Source organism: Leptosomus discolor, chromosome 4 (genome assembly GCF_034619465.1).
Source record: "Leptosomus discolor isolate bLepDis1 chromosome 4, bLepDis1.hap2, whole genome shotgun sequence".
NCBI lineage: Eukaryota > Metazoa > Chordata > Aves > Leptosomiformes > Leptosomidae > Leptosomus > Leptosomus discolor.
Window position 1 is genome coordinate 49,543,551 of NC_141394.1, and position 9,872 is coordinate 49,553,422.

Consider the following 9,872-nt stretch of genomic DNA (forward strand, 5'->3'; position numbering starts at 1 on the left):
GAAGATGGAATCCTGGTGTCCATGGTTAGCTGTGCCCAGAGCCAGCTTTCAGGCGGTTTGCCGTAAAATCTGAAAAGTGCTAATGTAATTTGGCTTTTAGTGAACTCACTTGGGAGCTGCAGGGCTTAACACAAGTTTTCTCCTTATTTATTATTTGGAGGAAATTTTGACTTTATGTATAGATGTATATATATGCATATCTCTCACTCAAATTTGGATATACCAAAAATACTGGGGGGAAAAAAAAGTATTTGGGAGCCAGAAATATTGATTCCGTACAACTTCTACTAGCATTGTTATTATCATGATAAAATAAATTTAAACAAGCTGGAAACAAAACTCCTTTTCTGTAAAGGCAGAACTCCCTTTTATCTGTCCAAGTTTCTGCACTCAAGCAGAGTGCAGTTATCTTTAAATATTTAGTCACTTATGAAAAAAACAAGTGTCAAAACCCCATTAATGACCAGGCAAGAGAAGTGATAAGAAAGAGATTGTCCATAATGTACCATCTGAACATGAGGAAAACTGTGTACTTCAAAGCTGTCACCATGTTGTATACAGAAGCATAGCTGCCTCTTTTCAAAGGTTAGGGGTGTGTCATCATCCTTACTGTCATAATTATTACCATCCTTATCATCATTATTATTGCAGGAGAAGTGAAAATCACAAAAGCTAGTAACAAAAAGAAATAATCCATCTCTTTCTCTTCTTTCCTGTGAGAATCACACTGTTTCTGTGAGATAGCTCATAGATGCTGTTGTGGGGGGAAAATTACAATTGATACGGATTTTTTTTTAATCAGAATTAGACAGTCTTGTATACTATTAACCCCTCCCTATGGGTTTTAGTTGGAGTGTAATACAAGATTCTCTCCACCATCCTTGATTCTCAACTTTCTTTTCATGAGAAGGAACAAATTATCTCAGTCACAGCAGCAAAACCAATACTGACATGTATAGTAAATTGTTGTGAGGAAGTAAGGTGTACTGCTGTGGCCATGCACCTGGCGAGAACAATATGAACATAAAGGATTTCTCTAGGGAAATCACAGAGGTTTGTCTGAACCAGTTTCAGGAAAATAAAAGTGAATCCCTGGTTACAGACTGATTCCTCAGTAGCTGAACAGCCAGCTACTTACAATAGTAGCTTTAGAAAGCGATTTAACAACAGCCAGGCTGGCTCTGATACTGTCTTTTCAAAGTGCAATACAAATCAGTTTCAGCTGGCTGAGCATCTTTCCCACCAGGGCTACGGGTACCTTGGATTCACACTCCTGTACAACACCATCCAGTAATTAAAAGAACATCAATAAGGTCTGGCTTTTCAAAGGTCTGAAAGGCATACAATGTATACAAGTATTTTCTCTTTATTCCAGAAACCAGTTTTGCATTCCCTAAAGTCAGAAGGAACAACAATCCCTATACAGTCTTCTGGCAAAGTCAGTGAAAATTCCTGTCATTCATTTCAACACAACAAGGATTTCGTATTTTATGTTTACCATTTAAAGACTTACCGCCTTGCATCGGTCAGAAGGAATGAAAGACTGTCAGGCCTCACTTGAAAACTGCTCTGAAGCTAGCTATAACATGTGTGAGAGAAGGAAGAGGGAAGCTTCTGCTAGCTGGAGGACAGAGAGAGGCTTTCTCATGAATTGAAGCGATGAGCTCATATTCTCTACCATTTGCTAAAACCAAACTTTGAACTTCAGCATCACTGCCTTTCAGTTTACTTCCATGTTGCTCACTACCGATGCAAAGTTATCTCAAAAAAAGTTTTATAGAAAAGGTTCTGTGTATACTTGTCCAAAGATAAAAACTATGCCCTAGGGAGCAAATGCCAAGAGTAAGTGGACTAGCCAGAGGGGAAAAAAGGAAGATGAAAAAAAAAAAAAAAGTCTTACAGACTAAAAAGAAACTGAGAAGGTCAAATCAAAAAGATAACTCAACAAACACCAGGAGCCCAGTGTGGAAAAGAAACTGGTTGGTAGGAATGAAGACGTGCAAGAGAGGTGGGAACAGGAAGCAAAAAAATGATGAGAACTAGTATTAAAAAAAAGAAGAAATGCTGCATTTCATTTTAATCAAAAAGCTGAGCTTCTCAGTGGAGTTCACAGGACATGAATGTCTGATTGCTGCAATGTTCCTACTAACATATATTTCTAGCAGGTGCTCCTTGATTATTCAAGGGTAGAGAGTACCCTTCCACTTCCTGCCTGTCTTCTGCAAATAACCAGCCTAACTGTTTTGGTAAATGGAGAAAGTAAACTTTTAATAAAATTTGTGAATATCGTAATAGAATAAGGCAGTCAATTTTATACTTCTTAAAGCTTTAAGAAGAGCCAAACTGTGCTTATCCTCAGTGACACTGTAAATACAATTTGGAAGATTTTTTTAAAAGGCCCTCCAGGTGAAAAATAGCTAAATAACAAAAATTTTAAAAAATAAAAATTAATCTAGGTTTAGTTAGGCAATCATTACTATTTAAGGAGAACTAATGCACCGATGTATTGGGTGATTCAAAAAAACAAGATTAGAGACATTTTGGCAGCCAGAATATTCAAGGTCCCAGAAAGACTACAAATAAAGACACCAATAATCTAATCTGAAATTTGTCAGGGGTGAAAAGTGCCTTTGTCTCAGAGAGAAATACCTACAATCTACCCAGATGTCAATGATAAAAGGCAGTTCCTTATACATACAAAACCACAAGAAACAATTCTCAATCAAAGGTAACCACTAGATACCTGTTTGAAGTAGAACTGGAGGTTATCAAAGGTTAGAAAAAAAGGGCTGATACTTCTCAGCAATTCTAAGAAACCCCTCAATTGGCAGCATTTTGCCAGTGTTCAGAGGCATCTGATTTTGAAACATTAATGATTTAATGCCTGCCAGACAAAAAAAGACCCAGAGATGTCACATTTCAAAGGCACTCATAACTGCATTATCAGCATAAAAAAAAAAAGAAAGTTAACAACATGACGAAAAAAATTGTTCTTGGGGCATAATAATTAGCAAACTGGCACAAGAGGAAAACAGTACAATTCACCCTATCACAGTGAGATTCCTGGAGAAATGAAAAATACATGCAAGTGTTGCTCTCCAAGAGACTCCAAACACACGGATAAGACTGTGCCCTGCGTGCGCTTTAACTTGGTGCATCGTTTGGGGTCATGAAAGGTTTCACAAACTGTAGTGCAAAAATTCTTAATTTATCCACAGAATAACTTCAGGAGGAAAGCAGCACATGCAGTCCTGCCCAGCAGACTGAGAAGGAAAATCACTTCAAAGTAACTGCCCAGTGAAAGTGAAGTGAAAGCATAACAGTATTCCACACCCGCGGCCCAGGGTCTAGGCAATTTGCTTTGTATCCAGCTGAGGAGGTCTATCTGCACAGTAGCTCATATCATACAACTTCTGTTCCCTGAAGCTGTGGCACATGCCACAGCTGGAGCATGTACTGCAGGATTAGATCCAATAAAGCACTTGGCTGCCCACAGAAAAGGTACCAAAACCCCAAATCAGAAGGTTCTTGTTAAATAAGCATTGTGGAAGATGACCCAAAAACTCCACCTCGAGCTGTCAGACCTTGTTACAGCTCAAAACACTAAGAAATGAGGCAGAGGTGGGAGGAGTCCAAAATCCCACATCCATCTGAAACTTAGTTAGCGATCTTCACAAATTTTATATACAGAGGCCTGAACTCCGGCCACGATATCTACATGTATTTTATCAAAAAGCCTCACAAGGATTTGCTTTTCTTTTGGTTTTACTCTTTTTGGTTCCAGATGTGAAAGGGTCACTTCCATCTCATGGTCAGCTTTCCACTGAAGCAACCCAGTCAACTACTTAGTTCTAATTTGGTTGTTTTCCTAGTGTGCATAACCTGATGTCATCCAAATACACAAAATGTCAGCATTATGAATCGACACCAGAATGCTTAGTAGGTATAGACTTTTAGCAGTTTTGTAAAAACTACTTGATGAGCCTCTTTCAGGCCTTAGAACAATTCTAGCCGTACACTCTTTTTCTTTCTGAATATATGACCATTACTTTTTGTAGTTTAATGGTGTCCAGCAACTCCATTATGCTTAACAGAGAACAGAGATGTGACAAGGAGAACCTGCTTAAGACAAATGATAACCCTTATGATAGATTGTTGTAACAGATACAACAGCTGAGCACAGACTGAGAGGTGAAGGTAACCAACCTGAGTTTTATAAGAGTCATAGCTTGTCACTGCCCTAACCAATGCAAAACAGAGTTCATTTTTCAGCATCACTGCAAAAGCAGATTCTCTGGTAAGTAATTTCATAGTAGTAATCCAGTTTTAGCAAAAATCCAGACAAGTGAAGAGGAGAAACTGGGAAAGAAATGTGGCTTTTCGTTCAATTATTAAGTCCTTTGATGTCATTTAACCACTCATTCTGTATGCACTGAAATGGAAATGTCTATTTTAAGTAGTATTTTCCCCCCTTTCTCTTTTTAGATCACATCAACAGACTTTTTTGTTCCTCTCCAGGGAAGGCAATCTGCTGCTACTTTTCTGTTAAAAAGTTCACAATATGGAGAAGCATCATGAACAATTAGCAAAAAATGCTGATGTGAACTCAGCAGAAAGTCTACACAGACTCTCCGAGGAAATCTTTGGAAGCACAAGAAAAAAAGCAGCCAAAAATGTCTGTCATTTCATGTACTTCAGGAAGTATGCAATAATTTATGGAAAAACTGTACGTATTGCAAAGAGGCTGTTAAGAGAGCTTCAACGTGAGTGTTTATTTTTCCACTCAGTATTTCCATTATTTGCATAAGCTTCTGCCACCTTGCAGCAAAATCTCCTGTGATGGGCTACATCTGTTGCAGCATGTTGCATGCTGCCCTCCTCCTTCCCCTTCCCCCTGCCTACTCAAGAATCACAAGCCAATGTTCCCTATTCCGTCTCCAGCCTTCTGCTTACCTGACAGCTTTGAATAGAATGGTCCTCATGAAAACCAGACAAGGTATATAGCTCTTGCACACAGGTACGCCAAGCAGTAGGCACAGTATGAAGATATATCACCCCAGCCCCTGCTAAAGCAACTGAAACTTCATTAAAAAGTCTTTATTCCGCAAAAGGTATTTCCAGGGAGAAGACGTTCTTTTTAACAGTTTGTAGCAACATCAATTCCTGCAGGCCTTCCTGTTCCAAAACTCATATCACACTGAAGGGGACTAGATACATTCATATTTAGACCATCAAATAATATCAGTTGCCCAGTTTGCAAAGTATGTTTTCATTAGGACAGGTCACAAAGTAGCTAAAAATAGTTAATGAAACAGCTGAATTTCCTAGAACTTGGATACATTTTCTGCCAGAGTTCATCACTTTCACTAATCTCAAGAGTGTGCTTACTTCACCTCCAAAAATGACAATTTCTGAATAAGGTAATACTTATTGTGAAATAACAGTGTTGGAATATGGCCATTTGTGGCCCCAAAAGCAAGATTAGAGCACCAAATTTTCTGGTTTGTTCATGTAGGAATTCTATATACTCAGATACCTTCTCTCATGCTTATTTTCTTTGATTTGGAAATTTCTTTACAAACTTTCAGTTAAGATCAGGATAACCTACATGCTAAGTAAATTGCTAAGCAATGCAAATAAAGCAATTAAGAGCTAACTGGTTCTGACAAACCCTTGAAAGGAATAGCCCTGATCTGCTGGATTACCTCTTCTCCTTCAGAAAGCCTACTGTCTTCCCTTTTGGAAAAAAACATACACGCCTTAAAAATGGAATAGCCACCAACAAGCATGTATCTGTGTATTAACCAGGGAGGACTTACGGTTTCCAGAAAGAAATGTCACCAGCTAAAACTCTGAAATCTCATTTGCTATGGTAATGACAGAGTCATTCCTACAAACACACAGAGTCCACATTCAGTATCATGGCTAAACCCGTCAATAAAATGGATGAATAGCTGCAGGATTCAAAAATCACTACCTACAGTGTAGTTGCAATACAACTACAGTGCAATCTACCAACTATTTCATAAAGTGCAACTGTTTCTGAAGTTTAAAGCTTAATCAAGACATATTAGCAGGAAAATCAGGCTATTTCTAAAAGCCAAACGATGGTATTAGCCCAAAATTTGAGTGAAAAATCATTCTAATAGCATCTTAAAAGAAAGAGAACAGTATTCTGTGAAAACAGTCTCCAGGTAATCTCTAAACTGCACTTTTCTGACTAGCTACAGGCATCATCATTTGTGGATCAATTCAGAGAAAGTGCTCATTTAACATTCATTCTCTGCACACCAAGATCCAAAAGCAGAGAAGCACATAATATCATGCACAAATACTTTACCTGTACTACCTATAATTATTCATTGTTGCGCCCTCTCCACTTTTGATAGGTGCAAAACTACGTATCAGTTGTGGAAGAGCCTGTAGCCAGATTTATGAGGAAAGGACAGAGGTCCTAAAATGGTTATAATTTCCTCCCTTTTCCTGTCCTAGGGCAATACTACAGCTGCACAGTCCTCTTGTCCAGCTACACCCAGCCCTGAGCTGCTAGAGTCATGACTAAGAGAAACAAAACTTGCAGCTCAGGAGGTAGAAAGCTATCCTTCAAACACAAAGATGCCTAGCCTTGATACAGATGCTCAGCACACAGGCAAAATGATCTTCAAATATTTTGGATTCACAGCCAACAGTTTACGACACTGTTCCTCCTCTCAGCAAAAGCACACACATACGCACAGGGTTTTTTATTATTCCTGATTTCAGTTCATTCTCCAGTGACTGAAACTGTGAAAGAGCAGTCATGTCCCCTGAACAACATATTTGCCTCTTTCTCTTGCCCTCTCTAAACACTCAGAGGTGTCTGTGAACAGTGCTGTCAAACTATAGCAAGATCCTGTCACACTGCAGATCACCAGAAATGACAGTAATAAAATCATGCTGACCTGTTTTTCCTTCTGACTTTTTTCTTACATCTGTAAGAAGTACTGCCCTGTATTTTGTATTTGCAATATTAGAAAATACTAACCCCCATCTACAAAGCATATGGTTGTGAAGATATTAGCATTTCAGTATCTATCCAGGATATAAGAGTAATTTCAAAATGGTAATTAAGCCTTTGAAGGGTACCCAATTAGTGTGAAAAAGTACTTTGAATGAATGTAGTACACTCTGTCTAAATTGAATTGATGTCACACTGTTGAAAATGTCAATTTTTTTAAGCTTTGCTACCTGTGTGAACACCACTCTTTTTCTAAATATTTTATGCTGTCAGCATCACCTTCCCCAATTACTAAGAGTTGGTCTACGGCTACCTCAGGCCACCTAACAAGCAGAAGGGAACACACCTAATTAGTCAACTGAATGGCATATATAGCGTCAGCTTATGACATACGTCACATGGCAAGTAGGAAGGACTTCTTAAAATTGAATACAGTCAAAGTAAGGGGAGTTCTTTAAATGAGAATTAGATGGTTTGTTCCAATATCCTTAGGTTCTTCCCACATACAACCGTAACAATCTTGTTTCAGCCAACCAGGCAAACTCCAAAGATTGTTAAAGCTACGAAGATAAAATGAAGCCTACACATAGCAGGTACTGTTCCTTAAGGGGATACAAGCATGAGCTAAAATGAATGTTGTATAAGGGGCTTGTTCTTACCCTGATCAAGCCTTTTCAAACTTGACAAGATTGTAACTGTCTTAGTCCTGCTGGTAAACCATTACTTAAAGGTGTAATGTTGAGGTAGTCAACAGGACAATTCACTGAGTTACTGCCCACCACTACGAACTAAATGCCCTTTAGTGAACACAGGACATCAACGGAGCAGCAATATCCTGGTCTAGAAACACAGTGATCTCATCAGGTATGAAAACTCCTACCAAAGCACATTTTACAGTATGTATGCTTTCTCCTCTCCTACAATCTATACCATCCCAACAGCACATTAAAGATGTCCTCAAAATTGTACAGGTGGAAAATAAACAAAAATAGGCCAAAGTTTCATGGCATTTGAAATGTATCAGTAAAACCAGTCCAATTTTCAGGGTTATAGATATGTCCACACACAACAGACTGAGTTTTCCAGAACACTTATTTTGCTATTATTTTGTAACTTATATCAGGATATTACAAAGTATTTTACACAGGAAAAGTTTCCTCCATTCTTCATTTAGTCAGAATTAGATAGACGTTCACAATAAGCTATAACTGCACTCTCTTTGCTTCATAAAAAGTATTGGATATAGATAAAAACATAATGATTCCCTTTTTTAGGTAATAGATCACCTATGAAAAAAACACAAAAATGACACATATAGGTCTGCATGGCCAGATTTATACTAATACAAATTACAGCACCACTACAATTAGCACAACGAATCTAGCACTAATAATAACAGGCTCCAAAAAACAATCACCAGAATAGGTAAGGACTTTCACCAAAAATTTAATGACCCATAATTTTGCCTCTGGACTATAACCACCTAATCAGATTGTAAGTGATGCTAATAACTGAGCTGTCAGGTGTTATCACGTTAAAAATAGCATTCCTGCTTTAACTAGGATGGTAAGACACTAAAATATTTAAGAAATCAGCATAAATGATTTCTGATTAGTGTCAATGCAGTCTGAGACAAAGTTTCAAACACTTCAAATAATTTACAGCCTTTCTTAGCCTCTCCTGTCAGATATCACATAGTGTATTCCTCTCTGACATTTCTTTACACATATATATAGTGGCACACCTAGTCATAGGGCTGTAATGCTGCTCCTCAGCATAATGTTTTCTGAAGTTGTAGCTCCACTCCACCTACTTATTAATAGCGCCTACTGTTGTATGACTTTTAGAACTACAGTCATTCTGGAAATCGATGCCTCTAAATAGAAAAATCATTTCAAGGTAAGGTGCTGGCAGTCATTCGGTTCTGTGACTGGCCACTGCATTTTTTCCCATTTGTCCAGTTTCTGTATAATTAAACCTCCTGGTTTTGATTCTGAAAATTAACAGGAGTTTTTTCCAGTTGCATTTAATAGGACTGGAGTAAAGAAGGTACTGATGAGGCAATTTTCATAGCTTTCCAAGAAGGTATTCTGTGACCACAGGATGAGCAGAAGTGAACTGGAAACTGTTTCAGAGAATTCTGGGGAGCAAACCAGCCCTAACTAATCCAAGCTCAGGATAACATCATTGTAACTTGAAAGTCACCTTCCACCTCTCCAATCTTGTTCTTATCTCCTGCACTGAGTGCTACTCGGATAGTCAAGCTGCGCTGAGCAAAATAAACCCTAGAATTGTAACTTCCACATCTGGCAATGCTTTACAACACCTAAGGTTACCCTTATTAACAATCATCAACAACAACTGGAGTTTATATTCAGAGCTAGATTCACTAGAACGAGGCATTTTACCAGGGAATCATAAGACTACTGAACAGCACAACAAAAAAAAAAAGGAAGATAGGATAGATAGGAGCAGTCCAAATAGCTTAAAAATAAACCTGAGATATGGTAGTAATACCTCATAAAAACAGAGTTGTATGGGTAGACACTGTGTTCCTGTCCTCACGCTGCTATTGTCAGTAGGGCCTACTGTGCTGGTTTTGGCTGGGACAGAGTTAATTTTCTTCACAGTACCTTGTCCATGGCTACGTTTTGGATTTGTGATGAAAACAGGGTTGGTAACACAGGGATGTTATCGTTATCGCTGAGCAGAGCTTACATAGAGTCAAGGCCTTTTCTGCTCCTCACACAACCCCACCAGCGAGTGGGCTGGGGGTGCACAAGAAGTTGGGAAGGGACAGAGCTGGGCAGTTGACCCCAACTGACCAAAGGGATATCCCATACCCTATGACATCATGCTCAGCATATAAAGCTGA